The sequence below is a fragment of the Oncorhynchus keta genome, chromosome 2 (genome assembly GCF_023373465.1).
Source record: "Oncorhynchus keta strain PuntledgeMale-10-30-2019 chromosome 2, Oket_V2, whole genome shotgun sequence".
Lineage (NCBI taxonomy): Eukaryota > Metazoa > Chordata > Actinopteri > Salmoniformes > Salmonidae > Oncorhynchus > Oncorhynchus keta.
Window position 1 is genome coordinate 5,344,697 of NC_068422.1, and position 6,000 is coordinate 5,350,696.

General features: G+C 44.9%; 1 long non-coding RNA gene across 1 annotated transcript; it reads right to left on the reverse strand.

Annotated features, from left to right (window-relative positions):
- Positions 1 to 75: 75 nt before the first annotated feature.
- On the reverse strand, positions 76 to 2,221 carry LOC127909254 (uncharacterized). The gene is made up of 3 exons (XR_008070510.1): positions 2,063 to 2,221; positions 1,946 to 1,984; positions 76 to 151 (listed from the first exon to the last, which is right to left on the reverse strand). It is a non-coding gene; the product is annotated as an uncharacterized LOC127909254 (long non-coding RNA).
- Positions 2,222 to 6,000: the final 3,779 nt, after the last annotated feature.

Sequence of the window (6,000 nt, forward strand, 5' to 3'; positions counted from 1 at the left end):
TTAGGAACACTGGAATGTGAGATGTGATCTACACCTCCATTAGGAACACTGGAATGTAAAATGTAATCTACACCTCCATTAGGAACACTTGAATGTGAGATGTGATCTACACCTCCAATAGGAACACTGGAATGTGAGATGTAATCTACACCTCCATTAGGAACACTGGAATGTGAGATGTGATCTACACCTCCATTAGGAACACTTGAATGTGAGATGTGATCTACACCTCCATTAGGAACACTTGAATGTGAGATGTGATCTACACCTCCATTAGGAACACTTGAATGTGAGATGTGATCTACACCTCCATTTGGAACACTGGAATGTGAGATGTAATCTACACCTCCATTAGGAACACTGGAATGTGAGATGTGATCTACACCTCCATTAGGAACACTGGAATGTGAGATGTGATCTACACCTCTATTAGGAACACTGGAATGTGAGATGTGATCTACACCTCTATTAGGAACACTGGAATGTGAGATGTAATCTACACCTCCAATAGGAACACTGGAATGTGAGATGTGATCTACACCTCCATTAGGAACACTGGAATGTGAGATGTGATCTACACCTCTATTGGGAACACTGGAATGTGAGATGTAATCTACACCTCTATTAGGAACACTGGAATGTGAGATGTGATCTACACCTCCATTAGGAACACTGGAATGTGAGATGTGATCTACACCTCTATTAGGAACACTGGAATGTGAGATGTAATCTACACCTCTATTAGGAACACTGGAATGTGAGATGTGATCTACACCTCCATTAGGAACACTGGAATGTGAGATGTGATCTACACCTCCATTAGGAACACTGGAATGTGAGATGTGATCTACACCTCTATTAGGAACACTGGAATGTGAGATGTGATCTACACCTCCATTAGGAACACTGGAATGTGAGATGTGATCTACACCTCTATTAGGAACACTGGAATGTGAGATGTGATCTACACCTCTATTAGGAACACTGGAATGTGAGATGTGATCTACACCTCTATTAGGAACACTGGAATGTGAGATGTGATCTACACCTCCAATAGGAACACTGGAATGTGAGATGTGATCTACACCTCTATTAGGAACACTGGAATGTGAGATGTAATCTACACCTCCATTAGGAACACTGGAATGTGAGATGTAATCTACACCTCCATTAGGAACACTGGAATGTGAGATGTGATCTACACCTCTATTAGGAACACTGGAATGTGAGATGTGATCTACACCTCCATTAGGAACACTGGAATGTGAGATGTGATCTACACCTCTATTAGGAACACTGGAATGTGAGATGTGATCTACACCTCCATTAGGAACACTGGAATGTGAGATGTGATCTACACCTCTATTAGGAACACTGGAATGTGAGATGTGATCTACACCTCCATTAGGAACACTGGAATGTGAGATGTGATCTACACCTCTATTAGGAACACTGGAATGTGAGATGTGATCTACACCTCTATTAGGAACACTGGAATGTGAGATGTGATCTACACCTCTATTAGGAACACTGGAATGTGAGACGTGATCTACACCTCCAATAGGAACACTGGAATGTGAGATGTGATCTACACCTCTATTAGGAACACTGGAATGTGAGATGTAATCTACACCTCCATTAGGAACACTGGAATGTGAGATGTAATCTACACCTCCATTAGGAACACTGGAATGTGAGATGTGATCTACACCTCTATTAGGAACACTGGAATGTGAGATGTGATCTACACCTCCATTAGGAACACTGGAATGTGAGATGTGATCTACACCTCTATTAGGAACACTGGAATGTGAGATGTGATCTACACCTCCATTAGGAACACTGGAATGTGAGATGTGATCTACACCTCTATTAGGAACACTGGAATGTGAGATGTGATCTACACCTCTATTAGGAACACTGGAATGTGAGATGTGATCTACACCTCCATTAGGAACACTGGAATGTGAGATGTAATCTACACCTCCATTAGGAACACTGGAATGTGAGATGTGTTCTACACCTCTATTAGGAACACTGGAATGTGAGATGTGATCTACACCTCCATTAGGAACACTGGAATGTGAGATGTAATCTACACCTCCATTAGGAACACTGGAATGTGAGATGTGATCTACACCTCTATTAGGAACACTGGAATGTGAGATGTGATCTACACCTCCATTAGGAACACTGGAATGTGAGATGTGATCTACACCTCCATTAGGAACACTTGAATGTGAGATGTGATCTACACCTCTATTAGGATGATAGAAACCCTTGTAATTTAATGTAATATTTTTTTCATCATTAGTTCTGAATAGCCGACACTTTTAGTTCTGAACTTCTCGATTTGGCTCCAATGCAGTTCCACCTCTGACGCCACCAAAACGTCGACTATGCGAGTGTCTGCTATGACCAGTTAACTCTTGATCTCCTTTAATCTAGGCCCTGGTGCACATCTTGAAGTGCTGCTGTAGGCAGATACTCTGAATGGGCTGCTATAGTCAGAAACTCTGAATGGGCTGCTATAGTCAGAAACTCTGAATGGGCTGCTATAGGCAGATACTCTGAATGGGCTGCGATAGGCAGATACTCTGAATGGGCTGCTATAGGCAGATACTCTGAATGGGCTGCTATAGGCAGATACGTTGAATGGGCTGCTATAGGCAGATAGGAACACTGGAATATGCTATAGTCAGATACTCTGAATAGCCTGCTATAGGCAGATACTCTGAATAGCCTGCTATAGGCAGATACTCTGAATGGGCTGCTATAGGCAGATACTCTGAATAGCCTGCTATAGGCAGATACTCTGAATGGGCTGCTATAGGCAGATACTCTGAATGGGCTGCTATAGGCAGATACTCTGAATGGGCTGCTATAGGCAGATACTCTGAATGGGCTGCTATAGTCAGATACTCTGAATGGGCTGCTATAAGCAGATACTCTGAATAGCCTGCTATAGGCAGGTACTCTGAATGGATCCAATCTGTTATATTTTGTGGCAGATTGAGAAAATGTCCAGCATTCAACTCCCACAAGATTGTGGAAGAAAAAATATTTAATATCCTACTTTTGACTTCTGTTGCAGTCAAGACGCCAACAGTTGAAACACAAATTCAGCTCAGCCACCCAAAGAATCCGTTCTGAGAGAGACTGTTCCAACAGATCCAATCGTACAATTAAAGCAACATACTGTACGCCACCCAATTACAAGACTAGATTAATTGATGAATTTGTCTGTGGACTGAGACAGGCAGGTGGCTGTATGAAAGGACCATTCTGAGAACTCACACATCCACCTTCCTGTTCATTTGACGAAATCAGGTTCTTAGTTTTGAGAAATGAACAGCCCTTTTGTTAATCAGCCCAAACAGGGATTTCATTTAATGCTTTGGCTGGAGCCTGATTTGCAGATGGCATAAAGATGGGCTTGTGACGGGTGCCATGGGACCTGCAGGCTGCCACGTTCCAGCACACAAGGCTCCAAACTTCCAACCAGCTCGCCTGGGCACCGCCAGAAACAGAGACAGCCGGTCCTACTAACGGTGCCCCAGCCCAGGCACCGACATGGGCACACCAGACCTGGCCAGAGGGAGGAAGGGTAGGATGGAGAGAGAAACGGAGAGAGAGAGTGCTCTGTTCGTACCCGGGCTATTTTCCTCACCATGAAAGTGCTGTACCATGGCAGCTTGCTGGGGGAGAGCGGCTGGACCCACTTTGTCAATTTGGCCAAGCTGACTGGAGAGGAGGTTCGCTGACATCTGAGTCCATGGTACAACAGTACCTCATGTTATCTTGGTTTTACACTGTTTAACTGAGAATGGAGAGACTAATAAATTATACAGAATTGAGCTTACAGTTTACTACCGGTTATTCAACTATTAATAACGATTTATAAGAAAACTTTGAGAAACATGTTGCCAAAATATCTACCCATGGTCAAACTAATTCCCAGTGTCAGGACACTCTAAAAAGCAACAGCATCATTTTTATCCAAAAAGTTATAATGGCTTTTGGTCAAAACAAATGGACCACTGTCACTATCAATTGGATTGCCCTAGTTGGTGGAAAGTTAGTTGATGTTAAGTCAAGGGGTGATCCTTTAATGGGGGATTTGCTGTATTTTCTACCTGAATTGCCCAGACAGCCTTAGCAGTTGATCCCCTTAGAGATGAAGGTTGTTTAGACACCCAGACATAACAAGGTGTTCTGAGCTCTGATCCCCCTGCATGCCTAGCTGGGAGTAAACAGGAGGCTACCTGGCTCAAGCTGCGCAGAGAGATTCCCCTTCCATCAGCCTGGGATGTCCAGGTAATCCAGGTAGGATAAAGGCAGGGTAAAGATATGGGTAGGGAAGACTGAGGTACTTTGCTCCATTATGAGTGAAATTAAATAAATAAGTGAAGTGAAAGGATGAGGGCAGTAAAACTAAAATGACCATTACGAAGAGATCCTGTGTACTGTTCTTAGACACTCTGGAATGGAATACATTATCTCTGTTTGTAGTTCAGACTTTGTGTGTGTGTGTGTGTGTGTGTGTGTGTATGTATGTATGTGTGTGTGTGTGCGTGTGTGCGTGTGTGCGTGTGTGTGCGTGTGTGTGTGACTGAGACAGTCAGGTACTCTGTGTGTGTGTATTGGTGCCCCCCTGCCATACTGTAGGCCTGTGACCGGGCGATAACCCCAGAGACAGCTGCCCTGCTGCTCCAACCCAGAGGCTCTCAGACATCTTACGTGAAATCCAGGGCAGGCTCAAGCCAATCCACTTACAGTGTATTAATGTCATTATCAGGCTGGCAAGGAGAGAAGGGTGGCCAGGAGACTACTTGGCTTCTGGGAATGGAGGAGGGAGTGGTGGGTGGTGACAGTGGTGGCTGGTGACTATGGTAGTACAGGAGTGAAAGTAAGCTTTACTCTGCATGCCCCTGTTTAATTCCTCCTTCCACAGTGAACTAAAGTGAATGAACAGAAGAATATTTCCTCTAGACCTTAATAGGCTAGTGAGTGGTAAGTGGTGGGTGGTGACAGTGTTAGTTAGTTAGTTAGTTAGTTAGTTAGTTAGTTAGTTAGTTAGTTAGATAGTTAGTTAGTTAGTGCAGTGAAAGTACTAGTCTTAGTCATACCGATGGATTAACAGTGAATAAAAGTCCATCTCCCTTTGTGACATATGACAACTTTCCAAGATTCTAAGATTCCAACAGCGATTCAATTTCCGAGAACCACCCATCCCAGAACATTTCAGAACCACCCATCCCAGAACATTTCAGAACCACCCATCCCAGAACATTTCAGAACCACCCATCCCAGAACATTTCAGAACCACCCATCCCAGAACATTTCAGAACAGCCCATCCCAGAACATTTCAGAACCACCCATCCCAGAACATTTCAGAACCACCCATCCCAGAACATTTCAGAACAGCCCATCCCAGAACATTTCAGAACAGCCCATCCCAGAACATTTCAGAACCACCCATCCCAGAACATTTCAGAACAGCCCATCCCAGAACATTTCAGAACAGCCCATCCCAGAACATTTCAGAACAGCCCATCCCAGAACATTTCAGAACAGCCCATCCCAGAACAGCTCACAATAGCCCATCCCAGAACAGCCCATCCCAGATCAGTTCAGAACAGCCCATCCCAGAACAGCTTAGAACAGCCCATCCCAGATCAGCTCAGAACAGCCCATCCCAGAACAGCTAAGAACAGCCTGTCACAGAAGAGCTCAGAACAGCCTTCCCAGAACAGCCGTCCCAGAACAGCCCATCCCAGAACAGCCCAGAGGCATGACATGATGAGTAGTACTGGGGAGGTGGTGGGTTCTTCCAACAGCAGACCATTGGTGTCTCTGGTTCTGGGGCCGGCAGCCACAGGCAGATTGAGTCTGGCACCCAGGGGACCCTGGTGATCTCCAGGGGTCCAGGGAGATTTCAGCCCCGCCAGCTGCATACAGCTCGCCCTCCTGGTGCTCCTCTCTACCCCCCAGCTGGT